The sequence below is a fragment of the Pongo pygmaeus genome, chromosome 16, assembly GCF_028885625.2.
Source record: "Pongo pygmaeus isolate AG05252 chromosome 16, NHGRI_mPonPyg2-v2.0_pri, whole genome shotgun sequence".
Lineage (NCBI taxonomy): Eukaryota > Metazoa > Chordata > Mammalia > Primates > Hominidae > Pongo > Pongo pygmaeus.
In genome coordinates this window covers 71,219,033-71,239,148 of record NC_072389.2, presented here as the reverse complement: position 1 = coordinate 71,239,148, position 20,116 = coordinate 71,219,033, and the positions used below count along the sequence as shown (strand labels likewise).

The 20,116-nt window shown below is 40.5% G+C and overlaps 1 protein-coding gene across 3 annotated transcripts in view; it reads left to right on the top strand.

Moving 5' to 3' along the window:
- The first annotated feature begins 802 nt into the window (after positions 1 to 802).
- DENND4A (DENN domain containing 4A) overlaps positions 803 to 20,116 on the top strand; it is a 137,426-nt gene continuing 118,112 nt past the window's right edge. For all 3 annotated transcript variants that reach the window (XM_054450223.2, XM_054450222.2, XM_054450221.2), the window contains exon 1: positions 803 to 1,100. The gene's annotated coding sequence lies outside the window, so the exon portion shown is untranslated. The remainder of the gene's footprint in view (positions 1,101 to 20,116) is intronic.

Sequence of the window (20,116 nt, the reverse complement as noted above, 5' to 3'; positions counted from 1 at the left end):
GGTTAGTAAAAGGCTACGCAATTTAGGAAAAGTTGACTTTAAAGCAGAGGGATTTTGGGGGTCCTGTTTCTTCTTTCATTTGTCCATGGAATAATGTCTAACATTTATTGAGTACTTTCAACCACTACACTAAGTAGTTCACAGGTACTATAGAATTTAACTCCCGAGCAACCCCATGGGGGTAATCAAACTTTATTAACCTCATCTGTCAACAGCCATCAATGGTGGAGAGGCACAGTCGGGTTTAAGCAGGCCGTATCCAATTAATCCAAAGTAATCGACACCCCGTCAATCAACAATAGGTATTTCATCAACGTACTTTTCGGAGAAACCCCCTGAATTCCCCGCTTTACCTTTCTATCTTGGGACCGAAACCTACTCGGCGGTTGCTAACCCTTAAGGGAGTTTCCTGGAGAATCTGAGCACCCTTGGTGGAGGAGCCCCAGCTGCTCAGACCTACGAACCGAGCAAGGCAATCTCAGGACTCCCAGAGTGCCGGGGAGGAAGGAAGAAACAGGTCAGTTGGCGCGAACTGGATTCTTGTGCCTCTGGGTGACGAAAGGTGAAGGGATTGTACGCTTCGCCCACGCCAGCCTGGGGCTTGGGATCTCCTGACCCTACGGGGAACCACGGTGCGTTTCCCCAGCTACACCGCACGTCACGGGCTAAGGCGACTTAGTCCCGCCCACCTTCTCCGCCCCATCGTCAGTTTGGCGCTAGGACCCCACGACCCTCAACCCGGCCCTCTCCTCCCACTCGGGCCAGATCCGGCCTTCGATTGGTGCTCGCGGGCGTGATTCCCGCCCCCGCCCCTTCCGTCATTGCCAAGATGGCGCCGGTGGCGGTGGCCGCGGAGGCTAGAGTCGGAGAAAGAGGCGGAGGCAGTGGCGGCCGCGAGGGGAGGGGGAGTCCCGTCTGACTGAGACGGCAGGCCTGGGCGGGCGGGGGTGCCGCGAAGGGCGGAGCGCCGTGCTGGGGATGAGCTAAGCGGGCTCAGAGCGCCGCGGCATTCAGCCCCTCGTGTCCCGCTACCGCGCGTGAGGGAATCCGGCGCCGCTCTCCGAGCTCGACCCGCTGCTCGCACGGGAGCCAGCTGGGAGGTGAGTGCGGGGGCGGCGACCCGAGCAGCGGTGGCAGGTGGAGCTGTCACGGCCGGGAGAGGTGACAGCCGGGGGCGCGGGAGCGGGGCGGGCGGGTTCGGGGAGGCGGCACGGATGGCCGCGATCTCCGCCCGAGAGCTCCTGAGATCCGGGAGGTGCTCCGCGGCTCGGTCCGCCCCGGGATGGCGCGGCCGTGCTGAGAGTAGCACCCGCGCCTCTGCGTCGGACGCGTGGGGGGCTCCTGTGTTTTCATTCCAGATTTTCTATTCCAGGCTAGCCTGGAGCTGTTGTTATTTGGGAGTGGGGGCGGGGAGGGGGAGGTCCTGGATCTGGGATTTTGACAAGCCCGTTACGTAAGTCGGAGGTGGCTTCCCGGAATCCCACCTGCTCCGTATCTGAGACAGGCGGCGGGGGGGGAACCCGGGGTGCCTGCAGGCCCACTTTTCCTCCCAGGGTCTGTCCAGCCTTCCCCGGCCCGCGGGCACGGGTTCTGCGTGAGCGCGGCCAGCGTCCAAGTTGGCCAGTTTTTTTCTAGTCTTTTTGGGGGGGTGTGTGGTGGGGGAAGGGAACGGTTCCTGGTTACCTCCATTCCTTTTGAAGTTTATTGCTTTCTGGAGGTGGGGGGCAGGAAAAACAGTAAAAAGCTTGTGACCTAAAATTGGGTCGCAGCGACAGCTTTTCATTATCGTGCTTTTAAATGACAGATGTGCTGGAACATTTTTGTTGTTGTTCCAATGTGCTTTTAATTCAAACGTATGGTTACGCCTAGAGCCGTAGAGGGAGGTTTTTGTCTTATAGGACAGTTATTTCTTGTTTGCAACAGCAGGACAGGCATCAGTCAACAGGCATGTATTTATTTGAGGAGAAAACGCGTGTCAGCCAGCTAGAGACCCGTGAGGGCAGAAATTGTATTACTCTGTGAATATGTTATTCTTTACAATGTATTATACGTTAATGAAAAGAATAGCCCGAATGTAAAAGAAGTCTTAACAAGATTACAAGCTGTTATTTGGTGTGTATATAGTCTCATTCTATTTTCTGTTTACCCTAGTCTACCTCTTCTCTCCTTGGGGGAGGAGGTGGAGACACCTGTAAACAGTGTAGCCCCGGTTACGCTAATCTATTGTAGTACATTTGGGATTATTTTAAAAAGTATTCTGGGGGACCTAAGATTGGGTAATAAGTAAGGACTCTTGAGCAAGTTATTCAGTTTATGTTGATAGCGGTTCTGGGATTCGACTTCTGAAAACTTAAGTATACAAAATTTCTGAGCTGTTTGAACCCTGTTTGAACTTAAAATAAAATATTATATTTGGCTTCTTTTTTGGAAACTTTGTTTTGGGCAGAATTAAACATTTTCGGCAATTTTTACTTCATTTTCACGATTTCCCTTTGAACCACAGCTCTCAGTAGGAGTCCAGAATAGCATATGTTATCATCATCATTATATATAATATGTTACATAATTTTCTTTTTCTGAATGATTAAACATAGACCTACTTCACTGTGGAGTTTAATTTTGTTTTGTATTATTTTTTAAGCCCCTTCCATTCTGGGATCACTGTGGAATTTTATAACAATGTACTTGCTGAGAAAGTTAATTGATCTTGATACCAGTCGCAAATTGGGAATAAATATAGATAAATTTTGGCCCAAGTTTTAAACTTATATACACAAATTTACATTTTTGAAAATTGGTGAAGCAATATGAATTTTTTGTCTGTGCAAGAGAGCCAGGAAGTTGATGCTGATTTGTTCTGAACTTTTCCACATGAATTACTACTGGTTTAAAGAGTTATTGATTCTCACGTTCCTGGAACTGTTGTCCTATTTCTGGTAACTTGAATAGTATTTAGTATAATTGGGAGTCTAGAAAAAGAGACTACATGACATTTATTAATTCATTAAAAAAATTATGGCAGAATTGTAAAATAAAATTAGCTGGGATTAATAGAATTTTAAAATAAAAGTAGCTGGGACTACAGGCGTGCACCGCCGTGCTTGGCTAATTTTTGTATTTTTTGAGACAGGGTTTCGCCATGTTGCCCAGACTGGTTTTGAACTCGTGAGCCCAAGCAATCTGCCCGCCTTGGCCTCCCAAAGTGCTGAGATTACAGGCGTGAGCTACCGCACCCGGCCAGTTATTACTCTTACAACTGCTATTATAAAACTTGGTTTTCCACTGAGTGGTATTAGTTACATTATATTTTGTTGTTTGCAGAATTTTTCAAAGCATTCTATGTCCTACAAAAACCTAGTTAAAGCACTGATGCAGATAGAGGTGTTTGGTATATAATAAATCTTGTGCTATTCCTACTTAAATTGATGGTGCGTTGTTCTAGTTGGAAAACAAAAGTTGCTCTAGCAGGAAAATTGACTTGTTATTCTTGCCTTCTCTGATGTCAGAGACTTATCTTTGTGGGATTTTTCCTTTTTCCTACCACAGGTAGAAGAGTGACTGAGATTAGCTGATACATTTTTCTTCCTTTCTTCTTCTTATTTTTTTTAATCTAATACCCTAGATTGATTGTTTATTCAGTAGAATTTGTGAGAGGATGCTGGGCGTGGAGGGAGTCAAGCACACCACACTTTATTATTGTATATCATAGTTATCACTTTGAATTCTACAAGACCAATGTAGAAATGTACTTTTAAGAAGTGATTAGGCCCTATGAGGTGGCTCACGCCTGTTATTACAGCCGTTTGGGAGGCCAAGGCAGGAGGATCCCTTGAGCCCAGGAGTTTGAGACTGCAGTGAGTTATGATTGTGCCACTGCACTCCAACCTGGGCAACAGAGTAAGACCCTGTCTCAAAAAACAAAAAGTTTTTTTAAAACTTAGCATTTTATAAGAGTAGAACAATTTTAATAGTCAAATGCATTATAATATGGGAATGGTGAAATTAATGATAATCTATATGGTGGATACAGCTTCTAAAAATCATTTTTAAAATGTACTGACATAAGAAAGTATAATATAATATTAAGAGAAAGATTAGAATATAAAGAAACATACGTGTAAATGGCAAAAAGATTTGCAGGAGACATATAAAATAGTAAGAGATGTTATCCCTGGGTGATAGGATTATGGGTAATTTTTATTTTAGTTTTTGTTCTTTTCTCTGTTCTGAATGATTATTACTTTTTTTTTTTTGAGACAAGGCCTGGCTCTATCACCCAGGCTGGAGTGCAGTGGCGTGATCTCAGCTCACTGCAACCTCCACCTCCTGGGCTCAAGCCATCCTCCCACCTTGGCCTCTTAAGTAGCTGGGACTACAGGTGTGCACCACTGTGCTTGGCTAATGTTTGTATTTTTTGAGATGGGGTTTTGCCATGTTGCCCAGACTGGTCTTGAACTCGTGAGCCCAAGTAGTCTGCCCGCGTTGGCCTCCCAAAGTGCTGAGATTACCGCACCTGGCCGGTTATTACTCTTATAATTACAAAGAAGACATTGAAATATTTTCAAGGGTCATAGGAGAAAATACTGAAAATCCCAAATAACTATTGCTACAGTAGGAAAACTATCTTAAGATTCATTGTTAGCAAAACTAACCCAAAATATCATGCTTATTTGCATTACACAATAATAGACACAGCTTGTAATTTAGATGAAGGTGTTCTCTTAACCAGCACTGGCCAGGCGCAGTGGCTTACGCCTGTAATCCCAGCACTTTGGGAGGCCGAGGCGGGCGGATCACAAGGTCAGGAGATCGAGACCATCCTGGCTAACACGGTGAAACCCTGTCTCTACTAAAATACAAAAAATTAGCCGGGCGTGGTGGCGGGCGCCTGTAGTCCCAGCTACTCGGGAGGCTGAGGCAAGAGAATGGCGTGAACCTGGGAGGCGGAACTTGCAGTGAGCCAAGATAGCGCCACTGCACCCCAGCCTGGGTGACAGAGCGAGACTCTGTCTCAAAAAAAATAAAAATAAATAACCAGCACTAACCTTGTGATAGTTTTACATATGTGGATTTTTGTGTCATTAAACATTGCTTCTCTCCAAGCTTTTTCTTTCCTCCACCAAAGCTGTTCTGTGTTGACAGTGCCACCTGTTGATGGATTCCTCTGCTTAGTCATTTCCCCATTACTTCATCAGTCAGTAGGCAATGGTCTTTGATTATGAGATGCCAGATAATTTGCTAGTTACTGAGATTACAAAGGTAAATAAATGAATAGTGATTTCTGCCCTCAGACCCTGGGTCAGAATTTTGCTTTTTGGACCATCAGTACATATTATGTACCCTGCTTTTCCTGTTTCTCTGCCAATAGCCTGGCACCTTAGGCAGTATCTTTTTCCTGGTGCTCATATCCTTTTGTAACTTTCTTCATGGGAAGGTATGCTGTGAGTTCTAGATAACAAATTTACAAATAAATTTTTGAAACATTACTTGATTGTAGGTTCGGGAATCCTATATTTAGAAGGGCTGAGTATATATTCATTTATGGCCGTTATTATTTTTAAAATGTGTGACACTTTCTTAGTTCCTTCTTTGTGCTTCCTTCTGTTAAAAATCACAAGTAGAAAACAAGAGAGAGGAGACAAAAAAGAAAGAGGTAGAAAGATATCAAGGGAATTTTCCTGCTAGTGTTATACTTTATTTTCACTGAGAATAGTGAGTCATTAAAATGTATAGTAAGAGAGATACTGTTTCTGATATACTTTGTTAAAACCTGTCTCCCTTGATCTGTGTAAAAATGTGTTTTCCATATGTAAAAGTGTATATACATACATAAGCTTACACAGTTTAGCTGTTTTTGTTTTCAAATGAAAGCTGAAATATGAAGATCAGAACTTTATTAAATTTCTTAATTTTATTGTAATATTGTTTTGTAGATGAGAGATTTTTATTTTTGAAAAGTTTTAAAAATAAATAGCAAAAATGTATACACCCACGTACCCACATATAAAATGTTAACATATTTCATTTTTGCTTCAGATATATATTTAATTTAAAATAACTATTTATATCGTAGTTATCACATTGAATTCTAAAAGAGCAATGTAGAACTTTATACTTTTCTTGAATATTACAGATCATGTTAAAGTCCCTTTTGTTCTCCCCAGTTTTATCCTCTTCACCTTCATCTCCCCTCCCAGAGGAAATTGTTGTAATGAATTTGATTTGTATCCTTCTAGTTTATCTTTTAATAAACTATATATATGAGCAATGACATGGCATTGCTTTGGGTGCTTTTGAAGAACATGTACATTGGAGTACATTTCAAATCATACTCCCTTGGTGTGACTCTTGACTCTGCTACTTAATTTTGTGACCTTAGGTAAGTTATTTAATCCTTTACATGCCTCAGTGTCCTCATCTATCACATAGGGATGATAGAGGTGTCCACTTCATACAATTGTTGTAAAAATTAAATGAGCTTATTTATTTGTTTTACTTATTTTTATTAATTTTTTTTTTTCTTTTTAGAGACTGGGTTTCATCATGTTGCCCAGGCTGGTCTCAAACTCCTGGGCTCAAGCAATCCTACCACCTTGGCCTCCCAAAGTGCTGGGATTACAGGCATGAGCAACTGTGCCTGGCCTAAATGAGCTAATTTATATAAGGTGGTTAAAACTGAGCCTGGCACTAAAAAAAAAAAAACAAAACATGTCTGTTCTAGTAAGTTTAAGCAGCTATTAATATGATTGTGTCATGGTATAATGGATTTTAAAGCTTGCTTTTTTCATTTTATTTTTTTCTGCCCTCAATCCTTGTTGATACTGTAGGTCTAGTTCATTTATTTACACAGCTGTATAGTGTTCCAGTGAATGAATATAAACAATTTATCATTTCCTCTATTGATGAGCATTTAAATTGTTTTCATTTTTTATCAATTATAAACATTGCCTCATGAATATTCTTGTAGCTCCTGAAGCAACGTGCCATAGTTTCTCCAGGTCATATACCTGACTGTCAAATTACTGGGTCCTAGGATATAAATATTTTTCCCTTTATAAGATATTTATAGGATATTGCAAACAATTTCTGTTTTTTTCATATCCTGGCCAGCAGTTAGTGTTATCAAATTCTTTGATTTCTTACTGATTTGTAAGTTTTTTTGTTTGTTTTTAGGTATTTTCAGGATAGTTACAAATGTTAGGAAAACTTATTTTTATTTGGCTTTTGAAGTTTCCAGATCTCTTGAACAGTGACCAATATGGACCCAAGTTACTGTAATTTTGTCCTATGGTATATATTGTTGATAGTGAGCTTTCCAATATACTTTCTCCAAGTATGTTTAGTTATGCTCCTTTTCTGAGACCATGAGGAAGTGTTTCAGTGTTTCAGAATTCAATGTGATAACTGTTATATACATAGTTATTTTCTATTAAATATATATCTGAAGCAAAAATGAAAAATGTTAATGCTTTATATATGAGTATGTGAGTGTATACTACATTTTTGGGTAATTTTATTTTTAAAACTTTTCAAAAATAAAAATGTCTCATGTACAAAACAATATAACAACAAAAAGAATTTAATAATTTTTTTTTTTTTTTTTTTTTTTTTTAGAGACAGGATGTTGCTCTGTCACCCAGGTTGGAGTGCGGTGGTGCGATCATGGCTCACTGCAACCTCAACTCCTTGGGCTCAAATGATCCTCCTACCACAGCCTCCTGAGTAGCTGGCACTACAGGCACATGCCACCATTCCTGGCTAATTTTTTTTTTTTCTTGTAGAGACTAGGTTTTGCCATGTTGCCCAGGTTGGTCTCAAACTATGTGCCTGCCTTGGCCCCCCAAAGTGCTGGAATTATAATCGAGAGCCACCATGCACAGCCTTTATAAATTTCTGATCTTTGTATTTCAGCTTTCATTTAGAAACAAAAAAAATATTTACCACTACAAAAGCCACGTGGATTTTTTTTTTTTTTTTTTTTTTTGAGACAGAGTCTCGTTCTGTCACCCAGGCTGGAGTGCAGCGGTGGCTCACTGCAACCTCCGCCTCCAAGGTTCAAGCAATTCTTGTGGTTCAGCCCTCCCAAGTAGCTGGGACTACAGGCATACACCACCATGCCTTGCTAATTTTTGTATTTTTTGTTATAGGTGGGGTTTCACCATCTTGGTCAGGCTGGTCTTAAACTCCTGACCTAAAGTGATCTGCCCGCCTCAGGCTCCCAAAGTGCTGGGATTATAGGCATGAGACACCATGCCCGGCCCAGGTGGAATTTTTATTAATATAATTAATACCACAGTTTTGCTTTAGTCCCAAATTTGAGTGGCCGCCTCCTGCTTGGAGGAGGGTTTTCTGCTCCTGTAGTGCTTACCAATTAAGGAATCAAAATGTGTACATAAAAAAATGACTTATAGGCACTTACACATACAGTATTCTAAATGGTTCATCAATGTTGAGATTATTTTGGACAATACTACCTGTATTTCTGTTTTTGTCCAACCCACTATACATGACTTAAAGGACTAAAATCAGATTGGTTAAGGCAATAACTTCCCCATATTTTTATTATTTTTATTTAATTTGAATAAATATTTTCTTATAAAATATGTTTAGATTTACAGAAAAGTTACAGGGAGTTAAGGTATACCTTGCACCCAGTTTCCCCTATATTTTTTTTTGTAAGGAATGGGGGTCTCGTCATGTTTCCAGCGTCTGACATTTCAATATTAAATTTGTCACCGTTAAGGAACCAATACTGGTACATTACTACTAACTAAAATTCATTTATTTGGATTTTGTTAGTTTTTACCTAAGGTTCTTTTTTGGTTCCAGGATCCTATCCAGAATACAACAATACATTTAGTTGACGTCTTCCCTTAGCCTATCTGGGCTGTGATGGCATTTCAGACTTTCCTTGTTTTTGATGACTTTGATAGTTTTGAGGAGTATTGGTCAGGGATTTTGTAGAATGTCCCTCAGTTTGGGTTTGTCTGATGTTTTCTTCATGGTTAGACTGGGATTATGGGTTTGGGGGAGAAGAGTCACAGAGATAAAGTGCCGCTCTCATTGCATCATATCAAGGAGAAATACTATCAGTACGGCTTATCACTGATATTGTTAACCTCAGTCACCAGGTTGAGCTAGTGTTTGCCAGGTTTCTCTACTGTAATGTTTTCCCATACTCTTCTTTTTGGAAACAAGTCATTAAGTGTAGACCACACCCAGTGGGTCTGTTTTCTTAAAGGGGAGCTGTCTATAAAATTATTTGGAATTCTTCTGCTATGGATAGTCTTTTTTTCTTCTCTGTTTATATATTTATTCAATCATTTATTTATATATGTGTGGACTCATAGATGTTTATTTTATACTTGGGGTCATAATCCTATACTACTTTATTTATTTTGTTGCTCAAATTGTTCTACCAACAGGACATAGTCCATTGTTTTGTTTTTTGAGTACTTCCTTACTTTCTGGCACTAGAAGAAGTTCCAGACTCATCTTGTATATTTCCTGCCCCAGCCCTAGAATCAGCCATTTTTCCAAGGATCCCTGGTTCTATTTTTTGGTGAACCATGTTAGAAACCAAGATCTGGTTACTCAGTGTGCTCATTGCTGTTGGAATATCATGACTTCTAGGCCTTTTCAGTGTATAGACCTGGAAAATATATGTATGTATACACATATATAACTATTATCTGTATCCATATTGAGGTAAACTTGAGTTCATACTGATGTCTTTGACTATCAGTACTATATAGTTCATTCTAGCTTTACTGTGCTATCTATTACCTCTGTCTCCAAAAGTGAGAAATCTGGCTCACGCCATCTGACATCCATTAACTTATTTGTTCAGTCCCATCGTCCATGTACAGCACTTTTAGAATTGTTAACCTGTATCTCCATGAGAAATGCCTTTACCAAAAGCAGCGCTTATGTACAGTTCTTTTTGTTGTTAGAGTTTCCAGTTTCAAGTTTCCCAAAACTTGAAACCTTTCCCCCTGACATCTGTATTTTAATTTTATTTTTAATAAATTGATCTAAATTACATGGTAATTATATATAAAGCTTATAAAAAATTTCCCTTGCCCAACTATAGATCTTTAGCTTCAGATGTGTTTTTTTTTTCCTCCTGACTTTTGTGACCAAAAAAAAAAAAAAGATCCCTTCCATCAGTAGTATTTCCTGAGGTTTAGTCAGAATAGCACTTCTTCATTTGGTTGTTAGTTGACGTCTTTACATTTGGACTAAGAATTTTTATTGCTTCAGATATTTTTAGTGGTACATATTGATAAATGCTCTTTGATAGAGCATTAAGATTACTGCAACTAAACAAATATGTAATAATATTTGAGAGCTTAAAATGTACTTGTATTCTTGTAGTAACTTTGTATGTTTTAGCTAATTTAACTCCCCCAAGAAGTCTATGAGGTAAATAATTATTTTGCCCATTTATTTTTATTTTATTTTTTTGTTTTCAGGGGGTGTGTATGTGTGTATGTGTGTGTGTTATTTTGCCCATTTTAAAGATGAAGAAGTTAAGACACAGAGATGTTAAACAACTTGTCCGAGGTCACATTGCTAGTAAATGACAAAGCTGCAGTTTGCAACCAGTCTGATTGTGGAGCCTGCACTCTTACTCACTTTGGCATATTATCTTTAAATAAATAAGAAAAGTTCGAAGAGTAGTAAGGGTAATGAAGGAAGTAAAACAGGGTGATCTGAGAGAATGAACGAAAGAGGGTCCTTGGAGTACTTCTTGGAGAAGCCGTCTCTTTGGAGATTGACACTGGACAAGCAAGAAGGAGCCAGAAATGTGAAGAGCTGAGTGAGGAAAGAGGAATATCAAGTGCAAAGCCTTGCAATGCAAAGGGGCTTGGGATGTTTGAGAGCAGAAAGGCACCTGATGTGGCTAGGTGTAGTGAACAAGGGTGAAAACAGTCTATGAGGGCCTGTAACACTTACTATATGTGAGGTCCCGTGTAGTACATTGTTTAGTATTCACAGTCACCTACTATCTCAGTTTTGCAGATGAGAAAATTGATAGAGTTGTCTGTATCAATGACAAGGGCGCTTGTGAGGCCCTAAAATCCTTTTTCTCTTATTTACTCTTTATCCCACTGTAGTTTAATTTCTATTTTTTCATATCACTAAACTTGCTCTTGTAAAGTAACCAGTGACAATAATACTTTCTCAAGAAACTCTGCCCCATGACTTCCACTATGCCATCCCCTTTTGTGTATTCTCTGCCGACATGTCCCATAAACAGTGGTGTTTCTGAGTTGGCCAGTTGCTCTTCTCAGCCTTCACATTGTTCTAAGTTACAGTTATCCCTATAGTTTCAGTTACCATGTATCTACCCATTACTCCCCAGGACATTTTTTCTAGCATCAGTATCTTTCCAAAGCATCAGATTAGATTATTTTATTTATTGTCTTCACTTCAACTCTTCTTGTCCAAACTGGACTTTATTTACCTATCTATAGTTTTTCTTTCAAAGACATCATGGACTACTGTTGACTTCATCAACCAAGGAAGAAACTTTGAAATCATTCATGATTTCTTCCATCTCCCTCTCTCTCTCTCTCTCATTCCTTATATCCATTTATTTACTGAATTCTGCTGGATTTATCTCGTAAATATTTTTTGAATCAGTCACTTCCCCAGCATCTTTGTTCCAACTTCTGCATTATTAGGAACTATTTCCTTACCTTTTCGTAGTTTTCCTGTCTTCAGTTTTATCTCCTTGAGATTCACCTTCTCAGAATTGCCAGAATGGTATGTTTGAAACATAAACCTGAAAATTCTTTATTGACTCCCCATTGTCAACATGATAAAGTTTTAATATGTCATTAAAACTCTCCATGATTTGGCTTCTACCTGGTTCTCTAATCTTAACTCTAGTAATTTCTGCTTTCCACTTTCCACTCCAGCTCTACAGAGCTACTTTTTGAAGATTTGCTGAATATACGTACTATTTCTGGATTGTTGACCATTGCTTATGTAGTCCTTCTGCCTGGAATGCCTTTGTTTCCTCCTTCCTTTTTCTTTTTGCCTACCTAACTCCTTTACAACTTTGAGGACTCAGCCGGGCATTACTTTCTCTGGAACGCCTTCTCAGATCCATACTCTTACCTGGATAATTGGGTCCCTCCCGGAATAATCTGTTGGTAACTATGTTATAGCTCAAGCACCCAGACCAGAGATGGCACTCAGTAAGAATTTATGGAATGAACTATATAGTGTTGGAAAAGCAGGATAAAGTAGTTGGCTCCAGACCCAGACTGCCTGGGATTGAAACCTGACTTTGCTGTTTGACTGTGTTAACTCTGTGTACCTCATTTTCTTCCCTGTAAATGGGGTTAATGATGCCTTCATAAGGTGTTTGTGAAGCTTAAGTTTGCTAGTGCAAGTAAAGTACTTAGAACAATGCCTATGACTAATAAATATTCAGTAAGTAAGCTATTATAACTATTGTTGCCCTTAAATATTTTCATTTATGTATCTTCTCCACTAGGCTATGAATTAGTGAATGAAAGAACAAACCAACTAATCCTGGGTTTTAAAATGAAAGACACAACCCTAGCTTTTGAAAATGTCGTGGCAAGTTGACCATTAGTCTTTCTAGGAGGTCCAACATTTGGTGTCCTGTCACAAATTAGAAATTGGCGTTGATGATGATTAGTATTTCTTAATTGTACCACTTAATTAGTTGCTTATTTAAAATTCAGCATTCTTTTCTTATTAATAGCACTGTTTAAACTCTAGGAATGCCCTTTACTTACTTTTAATCTTCATTTAATCTGTACTGTAGCATTTAACTAGCCTTTCCTCTTTTGGATTAAGGTGTGAGGGAGGTAGCTGTACTAAGACTATATTTTTTTATTCGGGCATAAATGAAAGCATGTTATAGAGAAAGGTTGAACAAGAGCACAGAATGGGCCTAGCGGGGTGGTGCACACCTGTAATCCCAGCACTTTGGGAGGCCAGGGCGGACGGATCTCTTGAGCCCGCGATATGTCATTAAAAATTATTGATACCTCTGCCTTCTTCCATTATTGTAAACAGTTACAATAAATCTTTACTTAACCTTTTTTTTTTTTTTTCCTTCTAGGTGTGGTGGCTCATGCCTGTAATCCCAGTGCTTTGGGAGGCCAAGCAGGAGGATCACTTGAGCCCAGGAGTTTGAGACTGGCCTGGGCAACATAACTAGACCCCATTTCTCCAAAAATAAAAAAAATAATAAAGTCTAGACATTGTGGCTCACGCCTGTAATCCCAGCCTGGCCAACATGGCAAAACCCCATCTGTACTAAAAATAGAAAAATTAGCTGGGCATGGTGGTATATGCCTGTAATCCCAGCTACTTGGCAGACTGAGGCACAAGAATTGCTTGAACCTAGGAGGCAGAGGTTGCAGTGAGCTGAGATCGCACTACTGCACTCTGGCCTGGGTGACAGAGTGAGACTGTTTCTCAAAAACAAACAAAAAACACCACCTAGCCAGGCATGGTAGTGTTCCCCTGTAGAGGCTGAGGTTGGAGGATCACTTGAGCCCAGGAGTTTGAGGCAGCAGTGAGCTATGATTGTGCCACACACCCCAGCCTCAGCAACAGTTTCTTGTCTTTAAAAACAAAACAAACAAACAAACAAACAAAAAACCAGCTTTTTTTTCCTTCTCTCTTTTTTTTTTTTTGAGACAGCGTCTCACTCTATCTCCCAGGCTGGGGTGCAATCTCGGCTCACTGCAACCTCTGCCTCCCAGGTTCAAGCGATTCTCCTGCCTCAGCCTCCCGAGTAGCTGGAATTATAGGTGTGCACCACCATGCCTGGCTAATTTTTGTATTTTTAGTAGAGACGGGGTTTCACCATGTTGGCCAGGATGTTCTTGAACTCCTGATCCCAGATGACCCACCCGCCTTGGCCTCCCAAAGTGCTGGGATTATAGGTGTGAGCCACTGCGCCTGGCCTTTTTCCTTCTCTTGAATTTGTATCTTGAGATTAACAAAATTTTTTTTTTTCTTCTAATTTTTATTTATTTATTCTAGACATGTGGTCTCGCCATATTCCCCAGGTTGGCCTCAAATTCCTAGGCTCAAGCCGTCTTACTGTCTCTGCCTTCTGAGTAGCTGAAACTATAGGCATGCACCACCTTGTAGGGCCTTAAAATCCTTTTTATGGCAGTCAGTATTTAATTGCACGTTGGCCTCCTCTGAGCTGAAAGCAACATAGCTTTTTTTTTTTTTTTTTTTTTTTTGATACGGAGTCTCGCTCTGTCACCCAGGCTGGAGTGCAGTGGCAAGATCTCAGCTCACTGCAACCTCTGCCTCCCGGGTTCAAGTGATTCTCCTGCCTCAGCCTCCTGAGTAGCTGGGATTACAGGCACGTGCCACAATGCTCGGATAATTTTGTATTTTTAGTAGAGACAGAGTTTCACTGTTAGCTAGGATGGTCTCGATCTCCTGACCTCGTGATCCGCCTGCCTCGTCCTCTCAAAGTGCTGGGATTACAGGCGTGAGCCACTACGTCCGGCCTGCAACATAACTTTTTATATGCACTAGGAAACCAAAAAATTCGTATGACTTCCTTTATTGTGATATTGGTTTTGTTGTAGTGATGTGGAACCTAACATATAGTATTTCTGAGGTATAGCTGTAATGACTGTGGTACTGGGGAACGCTTTTTTTTTAAGTCACTGTATTTTACCACTGAGTATTTTAGTTGAGGACTCTGAAATGTCATGTTTTTAAGATAAATGGATGTAGATGGGTGGGGAAAACTATAGAATGTTACTTTGGCTTGTTAGATAAGACTGGCTGTTATCACCAGAGAAGAAAAATCTCACCCCCTTTTTGGTCAAAATTGTAGTAACTGATATTATTTTTCTTTAAAAAATAATTTGTTCAGATAAAGTCTAAGAAATTCCCTATTAATCTCATTTTTTCTGGACACCAGAACTTTGTAATAGAATTTTTTTCATACTTACTTATAACTACACTGAAGTTGGATTTATAGAATATTGTTTGAAACTGCTATGTTTGGTGAATATTTTTCATTTTATTGTGCTGAGGAATATCTGAAGATACCAGCTTAACAGCCTTTTTTTTCTGATACGGAGTCTCCCTCTGTCGCCCAGGCTGGAGTGCATTAGCCTGATTCAGCTCATTGCAACCTCCGCCTCCGGGTTCAAGCGATTCTCCTGCCTCAGCCTTCCAGTGCTGGGACTACAGGTGCATCCCACCATGCCCAGCTAACTTTTTATATTTTTAGTAGAGACAGGGTTTCACTGTATTGGCCAGGCTGGTCTCGAACTCCTGACCTCGTGATCTACCCACTTTGGCCTCCCAAAGTGTTGGGATTACCGGTGTGAGCCACTGTGCCCAGCCTAACAGCCATTTTTTTAAACAAAACTTTTTTTTCGCTTTCTTGATTAACTGATATTTTGCTTTTCTTTTTTGAGGTTTGTTTAATCAATTTTTTTGTTTGTGGCCCGGTGTAGTGGCTCACACCCCTAATGCTAGTACTTTGGGAGGCCAAGGCAGGCAGGTCACTTGAGATCAGCAGTTCGAGACCAGCCTGGCTAACATGACGAAACCCCATCTGTACTAAAAACACAAAAATTAGCCAGGCGTGGTGGTGCATGCCTGTGATCCCAGCTACTTGGGAGGCTGAGGCTGGAGAATCGCTTGAACCTGGGAGGTAGAGGTTGCAGTGAGCTGAGATCGTGGCACTCCACCCCAGCCTGGTCAACAGAGTAAGACTCTGTCTTAAAAAAAAAAATTGTTTGTAATTTAAAAAATGTAACTTGGCTTACCCAAAAAAGGGAAATTAGTTCCCATTAGGCAAAGATGCTGGAGTTTTCACAGTACCCGATGATAGAAGTACATACAGCCAAGACTCATGAAGGGGAAGGGAAACCAGGGACTGGAAATTTATAACCCAGACAGCTATTTTCTTTTTTTATTTCTTTTTTTTGAGACAGAGTCTTACTCTGTCGCCCAGGCTGGAGTGCAATGGTGCTATCTCGGCTCACTGCAACCTCCGCTTCCTGGGTTCAAGTGATTCTCCTGCCTCAGCCTCCTGAGTAGCTGGGATTACAGGCACATGCCACCATGGCTGGCTCATTTTTGTATTTTTAGTAGAAATGGGGTTTCACCGTGTTGTCCAGGCTGGCCTCGAACTCCTGGCCTCAAGTGATCCTCCCGCCTCAGCCTTCCAATGTGCTGGGATTACGGGCCACCATGCCCAGCCCCATGCAGCTATTTTCTTACTACCCTGGGGTAGCATGATTTCTCTGAGTCTTCCTGCTTTTCCACTTCATTTTTCTTACTTTGCATGTTGTCTTTCACCACTGCACATGGATGGACATGTCTTCTAACTCTTAAATTCATATATTCGCTCATGGTTCTGTGATTTCATTCTGAACCTCTGGGAGAAAATTGAGTCTGAGGCAGGTATCTCTGTCTGGTCTAATCAGCTGTGGCCGATGAAGCCAAAGGTTCATAAAACATGGCTTTCAGGCCCGATTTTTATGGAAGGGGAATGATACATACAGGGCATACAATTCTCAGAGGATAGGTGTGTAGGTAAATAGACTTTCTAAAAGGTGGTGGATACAAAGGGATACTTAATGATTAAAAAAATTATGATTTTTATGAAATAAAAAAGTTACTGCTCAGTGGCTTTATATATAGTAGGAAACTTAAATTATTTCATCCGCAATCTATACATGATTATTATGAAGACTAAAAATGTCTCCCTTTTTTAAGTAAAAAACAATGGAGGTGATTAGCTTCTGCATACAGAATTGGAAGTTTGAGTCATATTATTTTATGAGCATATGTGTATGATGATATATACCTTCTTTAACCTAATATTAATACCATTAATACATCACATCATTCTTTAGCAAACATTTATTGACTTCCTTCTCTCTGCCAGAGAGTGTGCTAAAACAGATATTTACAGAGATGGGGGTGTAACATTGCTTACTCTCAATGCATAATCTAGTTAAGAAGAAAAGATGTTCAAAGAAATAATTAGAGTATTAATGGGATAATCATAGTAGAGATATGTACAAGATACTCTAGAAGCATACGAAAAGAGAATGACAGTCTCTCATGGAGAAAACAGTAAGGAAGGCTTCGAAGAGCAGGTCTCCAATATTACATAGCAGTTGACCATTGGTATAGAGACATTCTGATAGGAGGAACTGAATTTGCAAAGGTGGCATGGAGTTGTGTAAAGGGGGAAACTGTAAATGGTTCAGTATGAATGAAGTGAATTTTTACCCCATTTAACTTAATGAAACTTAAACTAAAACTTTTTTTCATACCTGTCCTTCCGTGGTAGTAATGATTGCTTTTTTCAAGAGGCAGTTGTACATTGTAGAATACTCAAATCACTTTTTGTTATATAATTTTGATGTCATTTTGGGAATTGGGAATGAGATGTCACTGATCATTTGCTTTCAGATTCCTTTATTGCATTTTTTTTTTTTTTTTTGAGGAGTCTTGCACTGTCACCCAGGCTGGAGTGCAGTGGCGTGATCTTGGCTCACTGCAACCTTCACCTCCCAGGTTCGAGTGATTCTCCTGCCTCAGCCTCCCAAGTAGCTGGGATTACAGGCATGCATCACCACACCCGGCTAATTTTTGTATTTTTAGTAGAGACAGGGTTTCCCTATGTTGGCCAGGCTGGTCTCGAACTCCTGACCTCAGGTGATCTGCCTGCCTCAGCCTCCCAAAGTGCTGGGATTACAGGCGTGAGCCACCGTGCCTGGCCTCTTTTCTTTTTGAGGCAGGGTGTCGCTCTGTCCCCCAGGCTGGAGTGCAGTGGTGTGATCATAGCTCACTATAGCCTTGACCTCCTGGGCTCAAGCAAACCTCCCACCTCAGCCTCCTGAGTAGCTGGGACCACAGGCATGAGCAATCATGCCCAGCTAATTAAAAAAATTTTTTTGTAGAGATGGGGTCTCAAATTTTTCTAATAGTGGTTGGTTTGTTAGTTTACTTTTATGGTAGTTTTTCCTGTATAAGCCCGGACCTTCATGCAGTGGATGACTGAAAATGGTAGAGCTTATAAAGCTTATGAAGTGCATATTTTTTATTAAAGTAAACATATGGGCTGTGTGTGGTGGCTACTTGGGAGGCTGAGGCAGGAGGATTGCTTGAGCCAAGGAGTTCAAAGTTAAGGTGAGCTATAATTGTGCCACTGCATTCCAGCCTGGGTAACAGAGTGAAACCTTGTCTCTTAAAAAAAAAAAAAAAAAAAAAAGTAGACATATGTAAAACTATTAGGTATCCATAAATTTTTTTTTAAAAAGTAAAAATAATACATTGTATCAGCCTAATGTAATTTTAAAACATAATCTCTAAAATCAATGTCATTCTGAAATTTTATAATTTTAGAGAAAATAGCATATATATGTTATTTTATAAAACATCTTATTTTTATTTTTATTTTATTTTTTTGAGACAGGGTCTCACTTTGTTGCCCAGGCTGGAGTGCAGTGGCATGATCTCAGCTCACTCAGCAACCTCTGCCTTCCAGGTTCAAACGATTCTCCTGCCTCAGCCTCCCAAGTAGCCGGGATTACAGGTGCACACCACCATGCCTGGCTAATTTTTTTATTTTTTATTTTAATTTTTTTGAGATGGAGTTTCGCTCTTGTTGTCCAGGCTGGAGTGCAGTGGCTCAATCTGGGCTCACCGCAACCTCCACCTCCCGGGTTCAAGCTAGTCTCCTGCCTCAGCCTTCTGAGTAGCTGAGATTATAGGCATGCGCCACCACACCTGGCTAATTTTGTATTTGTAGTAGAGACTGGGTTTCTCCATGTTGGTCAGGCTGGTCTCAAACTCCCGACCTCAGGTGAGCCACCCTCCTTGACCTCCCAAAGTGCTGGGATTACAGGCATGAGCCACTGTGTCTGGCCAATTTTTTTATTTTTAGTAGAGACAGGGTTTCACCATGTTGGCCAAGCTGATCTCGAACTCCTGACCTCAAGTGATCCGCCAGCCTCAGCCTCCAAAGTGCTGGGATTACAGGCATAAGCCACCACGCCCAGCCAATAAAACATTTTATATCAGTATTTTTTTCATAAAATTGTACCTACTGTTGAGCAAAACCAGTGTAGGCAGTTGGCAGAATGCCTTGTGCTTCACTACCCTGATGACAGTTGATTAACACCTTGGCTTCTCTTTTCAATTCCTTTATCCACTGATTCATGATTCCTCCTCCACCCCATTAAAAATAATCAACCAACCAAAAACAAACAAACAAAAAAACCCCTAAAAAGCCCAGGTTGACTGTTCTGAGAAGTGACTGAGATGAGAAGGAGAGAAGGAAAGTAGTTTTGGCCAGATTTGTGGAGGCAGCAGCGGTGGTGTGTGTATGTTTGAAGCATGAGGTTTGTGATAAAAGCAACAAAAGTGACCAGTCTTCCTTTTGTCACTTTTATCTTTCAAATATGTTTCCCTCTAACTTTATTGAGGTATATTCAAATATACTTTTGATACTGTCCAGGAAGGAAATGATGAGTAAAGAAAAGGTGATATCCATTGTGCTTGTTCCTACTTTCATGTGGAATCCCCTTCCATCTCTCCTCTATCACCTACTGATATTTCAAAATTTAGATGGTGTCTTTCTTTTTTGACTCCTCAAGCCTAAGCTGTGTGTCCTTCTTGTGCTTCCTGTGATTACTCCTGTTATAGACTTATCACGTATTATATTGCTTGTTTCCTTGTCTGCCTTCTCTATTAAACCCCTGTGAGGCAGGGTCACGTCTCATTTGCCTTTGTGTTTTAGTGCCTGGTTCTTCAGACCCTGGCACATGGTAGAGGTACCATTTTAGGATTCTTGGTTGCAAATTACAGAAATTAATTCTGGTTAGCTGAACCAAAAGAAAAGGAATTTATTGGAAGCATATTGGTTGGCTTACAGAAATGACTAGAAGACTAGAGAACCAGACTCAAAGAACAAATATGAAACAAACCTCAGGGCTAGACCATAGCCAAAGTTATGCCATATCCTTTTCCTGTTGAACACACCGTTGATGCCACTGGATGCCATTGCTGGAGCATTGCCACTGGGTGCTGTATATCACTGTTCTAAGAATGATTTTTT